We start from the raw sequence: 9,490 nt of genomic DNA, 5'->3' as shown, positions 1-9,490 counted from the left end.
ATGTGTTACTAAATTACTACACTGATTGGTTTAGCATAGTTCTGAATGTGGATAATGGATGCCCCAATCTAGGAGTGTATGGCACCAATCAATAGGCTTGTAGTTTGGTGGAACATAAAGGACATAAGGAAAGGCAGGCTCTCTTCTTGCTGCTTGCTTGCTGCCTCTTAGCTGCTCTGCCATGCATAATTTCTCCTCTGCAATGTCTCTCTGCCATGCTCCCCTTCCTTGGAGCCAACTGTGGGCTGAAACTTCTACCAACTTTGAGATGAAATAAACCTTTCTTCCTTTAATTTGTGCATGTTTGATATTTTATCTTAGTCATGAGAAAAGTAACTAAGACAATTCCATTTATGTGATGGACTGCATTTATTGATTTGCATATGTTAAACTATCTTGCTTCCCTGGGATGAACCTTGCTTGGTCACAGTCTATGATCTTTTATGATTTATTACACTTTGCTTCCCAATGTTTTGTTGAAGATTTACTCATCTACCGGTATGCTCATTAGAGAGATTGTCCTGTGTGGGAGACCACCCTCTTGATTATGGCCCAAATAGGCTGTAAGTAGTGTAGGCTAAAAAGAGTTAACCCCACAATTGGCTTGTTTAAAGAAGTGAGTTTGGCTGAAGCCTACATGACTATTAGAAACATTTCAAATGGCATGTAGGTCAGTACCAACACCCTCCCCACAACCACCAATGGCCATGGTAGAGGCCAGAGAAATGGCCTGTGAAGCTGAGGGGCTTAAAATGAGATAACATGGTAGGCAAGGTCAGGGTGACTCACACCCAAATTCTGTTCCCAAAATTAAAACCTTCTTAACTAAAGAGACAAGGTTAATCATTAACCACAACCTATATGTAGTTTGTTCTGTTCCCACAAGAATGCTTTGTCTCTTTTTTGATAAGCCTTGCCTGTGTCAGCAATGTATTCCTAGCAAACACACTGGCCCCCATACCCCAACCTAACTATGATTTGTGTCACCAATAAATATCAGTGGTTCTGACTGTTCATGGTCTTTGCTGCTTGCTCAGAACTGACCATCCTAGATCCCCATTTTATTATTTTTATTATTTTGGTTCCAGGAATCAAACTCAGAACTTTGCTCTTGCCAGGCAGGCACGGAGCCACTGAACCAAATCCCTGGCACTCCTCATTTTACTTAGATTCCATCTTCAAATCTTTCTTCTTGCCTTGTGTTTTATCACTGAGCAGGAGATTGAGATCCTCTTCAGGGATTCCTGGTAGTCCTCTATTTATTGTCATTTGGATCCTAGTCTTATGTTGGAATCAAGATAATGGTACCTTTCAGGAATGACTTTGGGAGTATACTTCCCTTTGAATTTCATTAGAGAGTTCGTAAAGTATTGGTGTTAGATCTTCCATAAATTTCTTAGAGTATTCAGTGGTGAATTCATCAGGTCCTGACCAGTTCTTAGTTGGTAGGGGTTTTTAAATACTTTTTCAATTTCATTTTCTGTTATTGGATTATTCAGGACTATTAAGTTTTCTTAGTTCAGTTTTGGTAATTTATATACATCTACAAATTTCTGTTTCTTGAGTTCTCCAATTTATTGACATATAGGTTTTTGAAGTGTTTGGAAATAATCTTCTGGATTTTAGCAATGTGCCTTGCAATTTAACTTTTTTCATTTCTAACTATTAGTATCTTTTCTTTGAGTGAGATTTATTAACGGAATGTTTATTTAATTTATTATTTCAAAGAATCAGCTCTTCAATTCATTGTCTCCATTGATTTAAATTCTGCACTGATATTTATACTTCCATTTTTTTATACTAGGCCTGGATTTGGATTGTTCTTGTTTTTCTAAAACCTTGAGGTGTAGCATTAAATTGTTTATTTGGGCCCACTCTGTTCTTGTGATATGGGCTTTCACATATCACATGTTTCCTAGGTCTTTCCACTGTGTTTCATAAGGTCTGTCTGGTATGTTGTACTGTTATTCTCATCTGATTCTAGGAACTATTTTATTTCTCTTAATCTCTTCTGTGACCCACCAATCACACTAGAATGTGTTGTTTAATTTCCAAGCATTTGCAAAGTTTCTTTGATTCCTTTTGCCATTGATTTCTAGTTTTCATTGGACTATGATCTGATAATATCTGATAATTTTAATTCTTTTGAATTCACTTATACATGCTTTATTGGATAGCATATGATCTATTTTGGAAAAAGCTTCATGTGCTCTTGAAAGAATGTGTACTTAGTTTTTACTGGGTAGAAAACTCGGTAGATATTTATTAAGTCAATTGCTTTGAAGGTTTGGTTCAGTCTTAATATCTCTTTGTTGATATTTTGTCTGGGTGACCTGTCTATTTGTGAATGTTAGGTATAGATTTCCCCCATTATAGTTGTGCTGATGTTTGTCTGTTCTTTTATGTCCAGTTGTGTGTGTTTTATGAAGTTGATTGCACCAATGTTTTATATATATATATATATATTTGATATCTCTTCCAATTGAATTGTTCCTTTGAACAATATGTCGTGATATTTTGCCTCTTCTAATCATTTTTGTCTTGAGGTCCATTTTGTCTGAAATTAGCATAGCTATTACAGCTTATGTTCTGTTTCTTATTCTGTGGAATATTTTTTCTATTTTTTTACTTTTACTGTATGCATTTCCTTTTGTTTTGAATGAGTTTCTTGTTTAAAGCATACTATTGGATTTTTTTTCTTGATTCTGTCTGCTAATCAGTGTTTTTTGATTGGGGAATTGATACCATTTACTTTTGAGAGTTTTTACCTTAAGTTATTGACTGATTCCTGTCATTGAATATTTTCCTATTTCCTTTCTGCTTACCTGGTCACCCTGCTGGGTGTATTCATTTCATTTGACTATTTGGCTTTGGTGGCATCATTGATTTTTTTAAAACAGAAATATTTAATCCTTTCCCCATACATTAGAACTTGCTTAATCCACAGGGCACAGTTTCATATGTGCACGTGCATTTAGGATTCACCTCATGATGTGCTCATCACAGGAGAGAGCTTGGAAATGCTGACCTCTGGTTAGTGGTCTGAAATCTAACATTATCTATCTTTTGACTTACTCCAAATTATTATTTTTTTTCATTTTTTTTTTGTCCTAGGAATCGAACTCAAGAGACTTGCTCTTGTCAGGCAGATGCTATATCACTGAGCTACATTCCCACACCACCCCTCCAAATTATTCTTTGCCATAATCTTTTTTTTTTTGATACTGAGAATTAAACACAGGGCCTCCCACTGGCTAGGCAAATGCACTAGCACTAAGCTGCACCACTTCCTACCATAAGCTTTCTTTTCAGGGGAGAGAACTATTGATATACATGCAGCCAAGAAAAAATCTTTCCCATCATAACTGCAAGGAACCAGTGTTCTCAGTCAATCCATCCACCAACTTCCATGAACATACTGCTTGGTGTGCTCAGTGTGCACTCAGTATTTCCCTGTCTCTTGTTACACTGTGCCATCAAAATCTCTGGATTCCCTGAAGCTCAGAATTCCAAGTATCACAGCCAGGGCCAGGAGTCAAACTGTAAGATGAAAGTAGAGATGGTTCCTTCTGCCAGTGCTAGCTTTCTTCTTTGCAATCATCATCACCATCATAACAATAATAAAAACCCTAGGTCTACCATTCAGGAAAAGGATCATCCTTCCCTTTCTCAGTTCTGTTCCCAATTCTCTCCTCAATGGTGGCCCAACTGAGGGTATCTGGGGTGCTGTGGAGAGCATTTGGCAAATGCCCTCAAGAAGCAGACTGGGAGGAGGACAAGATGTAAATGAGAAGGTGCTAGCACACAGGGTCCCAAGGGTGCTCTGGGAACATGCCACTGACCTCAGAGCATCCCACTGCTCATTTTGAGTCCAGGCAGCACTGAGCCATGGCCCATCCCTGACTGAGTCCCATGACAATGAGGCTGCATCAGGGGAGGGCTCTTTCACAGTCTTTCAGTAATTTACTCAGCATGTCCATGATGCCTCTCAACACAGCCCAGTCCATTTCAGCCAAGGTAAGAATCAATGTTCCTGATTCTCCTGTGTGATCCTGGTCATAAGAAGCAGGTTGCAGGTCATGAACTGCATGCTCAGGACACTGCTCATCTGCCCAGTGTAGACACCCATGAGCTCTCTGGAGGAGACATCTGTGGGAATGCTACAGCATGTTTTCTGGAGGTCCCAGATCCACACTGAGTTGTCCATGGAGGCAGAGGCCACTGGGTCACTGTCAGGGCTGAGGGTGAGGCAGGTGATACTGTCTGTGTGGCTTCTCAGCTCTTTAAAAAGGGTCCTAGAGACCAGATCCTATGGTTTTAACCACTGGTCCTTGCCAGCAGATGCCAAGTACTTCCCCTTGGGAAAGAAAGCCAGAGAGAGAGTGAGCGAGTGAGAGAGAGAGAGAGAGTGCACAGGAGCATGGTGCCTTATGAAGAGCCTCACTGAGTTTCCCTGCTGGGAGCTCCACAGCCAGACAGATTTGTCCATTGAGCCTGTGGCTAAATAGTTAGGGTTATGGTGGAATTTGACACAGTCCGCGTTTGCCCGGTGTCCTGCATATATCCTTAGTAAGTACGTCCAATTGAAGGACCACAACCTGGTGATTTAGTCATGGGACCCACTGGCAAAGAACAGGCTTTATAGGCTTATGTCCAGGTCCTACACAGGGTAGGCATGTCCTTGGTACAGTATAGTGTTGGTGAAACTCCCCAGAGTACCAGATGGACATGTCTTCAGAATAAGAGAGCAACTCTGAGCCATCCTCCAGGAAACATGTACTGTGCATTGGTCCAGTGTCCCCACAGGATAGTCATCTCTGTGCCTGTGCTGTCCTCCTCATCCTCCTCTTCCTCCAGAGTATCACAAGCCAAGTGCATATACGATGTGTCTACAAGGAGGGGCTCTAATTTCAACTCCTTGGACCACAGACCCCAGAGTTTTATGCAGGAGTTGTCAAACCCAGCAGCAAGCAGCTTGGTTTCAGGGGCAATTTCTGCCGTGTTTAGCAGCTGCTCTGTGTTGTAGAAGGCATAGAAGCAAATGGTGAGGGGGACATCCTTGACTTTTGATGCTCTCTTATAAGACCCCGGGGCAGCCTCATTTTGGAGAATGGGGCTGGGCACACTGGGGGTGGGGCGCTCCAGGCTGCTGCTCTCACTGTGGGAGCAGCCACCACTGGAATAGAGCTGGTAGTCTGTTCTCTTGGCAGGCTGTACATTCAGGTGGATATGTAAGGTGAGGATCTTGCACAGGGCAGTGTTGTTGTCATTTTGGAGGTAGCAGATCACGTAGTTGTAGTTGTCTTCCTCCAGATGGACCATGTAGTTGTTATCTAGGAATGCATGAAGCTTGAAATTGGACAGGATGTCCTGGATGGTCTGAGTGTTCTGCAGTTGCTCAATAGCATCCTTCTGGCTTGCATTCTGCAGGACCATTCCATGAAAGTTGCTGTAGAAACTTTCCACTGTGCTTTTTGGGCAGTTCTGGACCAGGCTGAGATGATGGTAGACAAATAGTGGGTAGAGGAGAGGCATAACTTTATGGCTGTACTGGGAATCAAAATCAGTGAAAAATTCCACAGTCGTCCAAACTGTACTTCATATTGTTGGGGTTCTGACTGGCAAGGGGTTGCAGATACTATGTTGGCACAACCAGATTCTGACTGGACTGTGAGGTTGGCTACCATCTCATCAGCTGTCTGAGACAGATGCAGGCCTTGCTTCAGGGGCATCCGAGTCCACTTACTGTCAGTGCTCGAGGTAGCAGGGCACTCCCATCTGGATGTGCTCAGTGTGCACCAGTTTCATGACTGAACATCCCAGGTGGCTCTTGCTCCCGCCACCGCTGCTCACTGCAGGGCTTTGCTCCACTGCCGCTAGCCAGGCCTCCATGCCTCTAGCCTCACTGCGCCCCCAGCTCTGAGAAGTTGCTCCATGACCAGCTGGTGGAGGGGCTTGCTGGCTGGGCTGCAGACACGGACATCTGCATGCATCATTGACTCTTTGGAGGATATGCTTGAGAGTTTTTTGGAATGCAGGTTTGGTGGTCATGAATTTGTCTAGGTGCTTTGTGTCATTAAACAATCATGTTTCTCCCTTAATGTAGTGGGATAGATAATTTTATAGGATATATCAATATTGGTTTAAAGTTGTTTTCTTTTAGGTTTGAAACACTTCACTCCACCCTCTTCTTGCCTTTAAATTTCATGTTCAGAAGTCTGCTATAACTCTAATGGGTTTACTTTCAAAATAAGTGATTTGCTGCTTTTCTCAGAAAGCTTTTGATATTTTGTTCTTGTGTTTGACCTCTGGGATTTTTTACTCTGATGTGTCTTGCAAAGGTTCTTTTCTGATCACAGCTCTTTGGGTTCTATATGCCCGATTTATTGATATGTTAAATTATTTACCCATATTTGGAAAGTATTTTGCTATTATTTTTGTAAACAAGTTTTTTAATGCCATTTTGTTGTATTCTGACTTTCTCTCAGTGCATTTAATCTTAGATTAGTCTGTTTTTACATCATTTGGCAGCTGTTTGATCCAGTTTTCATGTTCAATTACTGTTTTCATGCTATCTCTGAATAACTAGTCAGTGACTTCAGCCCTATGTTTAAATTCTGACACTGTCCTCACATTGAACATTACTGCTGCTCATACTTTTAATAGAGATTTTGATCTCTGGGATTTATTTTTGGTATCATGTCATGGATTCAAGTTGTTTGGCAAGCTGGTAATTCATATTTTGTATCTTCTTTTAAAGCCTCTAGATTTTTATTCATGTCTTGTATACTCACTGATTATTTCATTTATTAAATTCATTATTTGTTTAGTTATATATTCTTTGAGTTCTCTGAGTACCTTATTGATCTATTTTTCTCCTCTTTTATCATTTTGAATACTTTATCTGTGTGGCTTTTGATTTTCTTCCCTTTAATACCCCAGAAATCAGCTTTGAGGGAGTTGGAATTTTTTGGAGGCATTTTATTGGCTTGTCTTCTCATATATCTATTGTTTGTTGTTGTTCTTTTTTTTGTTTGTTTGTTTTTTTGAGACAGGGTCTCACTATGTAGTTGAGAATGACCTGGAACTCACTATGTAGCCCAAGCTGTTCTCGAACTCACAACAATCCTCCTGCTTCAGCCTCCCAAGTGCTGGGATTACAGGAGTGCACCACCATGCCTGGCTTGTTTGTTGTTTGTCTTGTGAGGTTTGCTGATGCTCACAATGGAAATACTTTTCTGAGAGTATGGAGATCTCTTTATTTGATGTCTGCTTTTCAGTGATGCATTCTGTGCATGGCTAAGTATAGATCTTTGCCTCTGTTTCAAGATTTAACTCCCTCTGTTTATTTGAGAGAAGAGGTTGTATTATAATTGGCCCAACACAAAGTTCTCTGGGAATGAACCACAGTACTGTTAATGACAGAAAGACAATCTAGATATAGGCATAAAAAGAAAATTAATTTATAGCAATAACTATGTCATTTTGGCAATAACAACTAAATATGCCATAATAATGGCATCAAATACAAAGCAAATATTGACATATAAGAAGAACCAATAGTATATCATCTTTAACCATAAAGAATAGTTGTATATTTATAGAATAAGTACTAAGATAAACCAACTATTGACATATATTAGTATCTAGTAAAAGCAAAAACTGTAACTCACCCAACAATGGAAAATAATTCAATGGAAAATAATGGAATGGAATTAACTATCTAAAGATTAATAAAGCTTAATGATTACACTAGAAAAGACAGAGGGGTGGGGAATGAAATAATGAGAGAAGAAAAATTTGAAAAGTTACAGAGTGGGAAATGAGGAGGACAGAAAAGTGAGATAAAGGATCCTATTAAGGAGTAAAAAGAAATTAACAGAAAGGCAAAAAGGTAACATTAAAGAAGAAAAAAAGACAAAAAAGTAAAAAGAAGATGAAAAATTAAAAGACAGACAGAAAAAAATTTAAAAAGAAAAAAAAATCACACACACCCCCAAAACCAGTGAAGACAAGCTTAAAAAGGAAATGAGTAAAAAATATTTTTTCTTTTATTTTTTTAATGAACAGCTTATTTCCCAGATTTGTAGTCTTGGAATGCAGCAAATCACAGTTTTCTCTATTTAACTTTATGTCCTGTGGTTTTGTGAGGTGCTCTCCCCATTTCAGAGGCCACCCTGGAGTCTTGTACACTCCAGACTCTGGCAAATGTCCAATCTGAGGTCTGTCTTTGCTCACATCTGTAAATGGGGAAAGCAATCAGAACTCTGAGCTGTGCTGGATGTCAGAAGCAGAGCAAAGGTTCAAGGAGACTATTGTACTAGATGACAGCACTTTCCAGCCCAGACACCTCCGAAAGCCACACACACCAGACCTGGTTTCTCACCATGGAAGATGGGGTCCCATGACTTTCCCAGCCTGAGTTTAAATTTCTCAGGGGTCTCTGTGCAGCCCACTCTTGCTTTGTGACTGTCTCCCATGGATCTTTTACTCAGCCACTGTGGGAGGGTAACACTGGAAATCTGAAATGGTTTGGTAGTTGTTCTTTGGCTCAATCTTAAACCATCAGTCACTTCTCAAAGTGACACTTGATTCAACACATTCCGGCAATATGACAGGCACTATACTGGATTTCTTCTCCAACTCTACCCTGTATAGGAAAGGAGTGACTTTTAGATTAAAACTACACACAATTTTTGCAGTTTACAATAACTGAACTTTTATAGCAGCTAGCATTGCTGGTGTATTCTGTTGTTTTTCCCTAGAGCTACCAACACTGGTTGGTAGCTTAGCTTGTGTCTATGGTGACAGGATCCATTCCATGGGAACTGGGATGAGCATGCAAGACAGCTCCATCCTTTCCTTTCTGTGGTGCTCCAATTCTCCACCTTCCCTGTATATGTAGTTTCTCATTTTCCTGTCAGCTCCTCCCCAGTTTCCTAGGATCTACTTCTTTTTTCATCTTCAAGAAGTTATTATTTTCCTGGTGTCTGGCTTTATGTCTTGAAGTGGCTGTATTTTACTGCTAAATACTACCCCATCTTTTTGCTTCCACTTAAAAAAATAAAGTTTATTAGATCATAATGTTGTCTGAATTTACCACCTTTATCAAAAGTCAATTTAAAGTGTCCAATACACTCTATAATTCCTTAATCAAAGTCAGAAATGTATGCTACCCATAAGTTGTTTCCTAATGAAATTTTACCCACTTATGACTATTTCATTCTTTAATTTCTATGCTGGATCTATTTTAATAAGGATTTCTACATTTTTAAGTATAGCATCGATAACTGAATACAATGCTTATGTTGGGCGTTTATTTTTTCCATTTCTTTCTTATGCTGGGCCTTCATGGCTTCTATCATGGTCCTGAGCTCATCTATTTTTCTGTCAGTTTCTGCTCTAGAGTCTCGAATCATGACTTCCATTTTGCTCACTATCTCTATGGTTATCTGGGAAATTATTTCTGTTTTGAATTTTTCTAGAGCCT

The 9,490-nt window shown here is 39.8% G+C and overlaps 1 pseudogene; it reads right to left on the bottom strand.

Moving 5' to 3' along the window:
- Nucleotides 1-4,024: 4,024 nt before the first annotated feature.
- Nucleotides 4,025-5,808, bottom strand: LOC104860315 (annotated as a pseudogene).
- Nucleotides 5,809-9,490: the final 3,682 nt, after the last annotated feature.

Source organism: Fukomys damarensis, unplaced genomic scaffold (assembly GCF_012274545.1).
Source record: "Fukomys damarensis isolate Sample0158 unplaced genomic scaffold, DMR_v1.0_HiC HiC_scaffold_39, whole genome shotgun sequence".
Taxonomy (NCBI): domain Eukaryota; kingdom Metazoa; phylum Chordata; class Mammalia; order Rodentia; family Bathyergidae; genus Fukomys; species Fukomys damarensis.
Note: the sequence above shows the minus strand (reverse complement) of the source record. Positions and strands in the feature narration are given on the sequence as shown.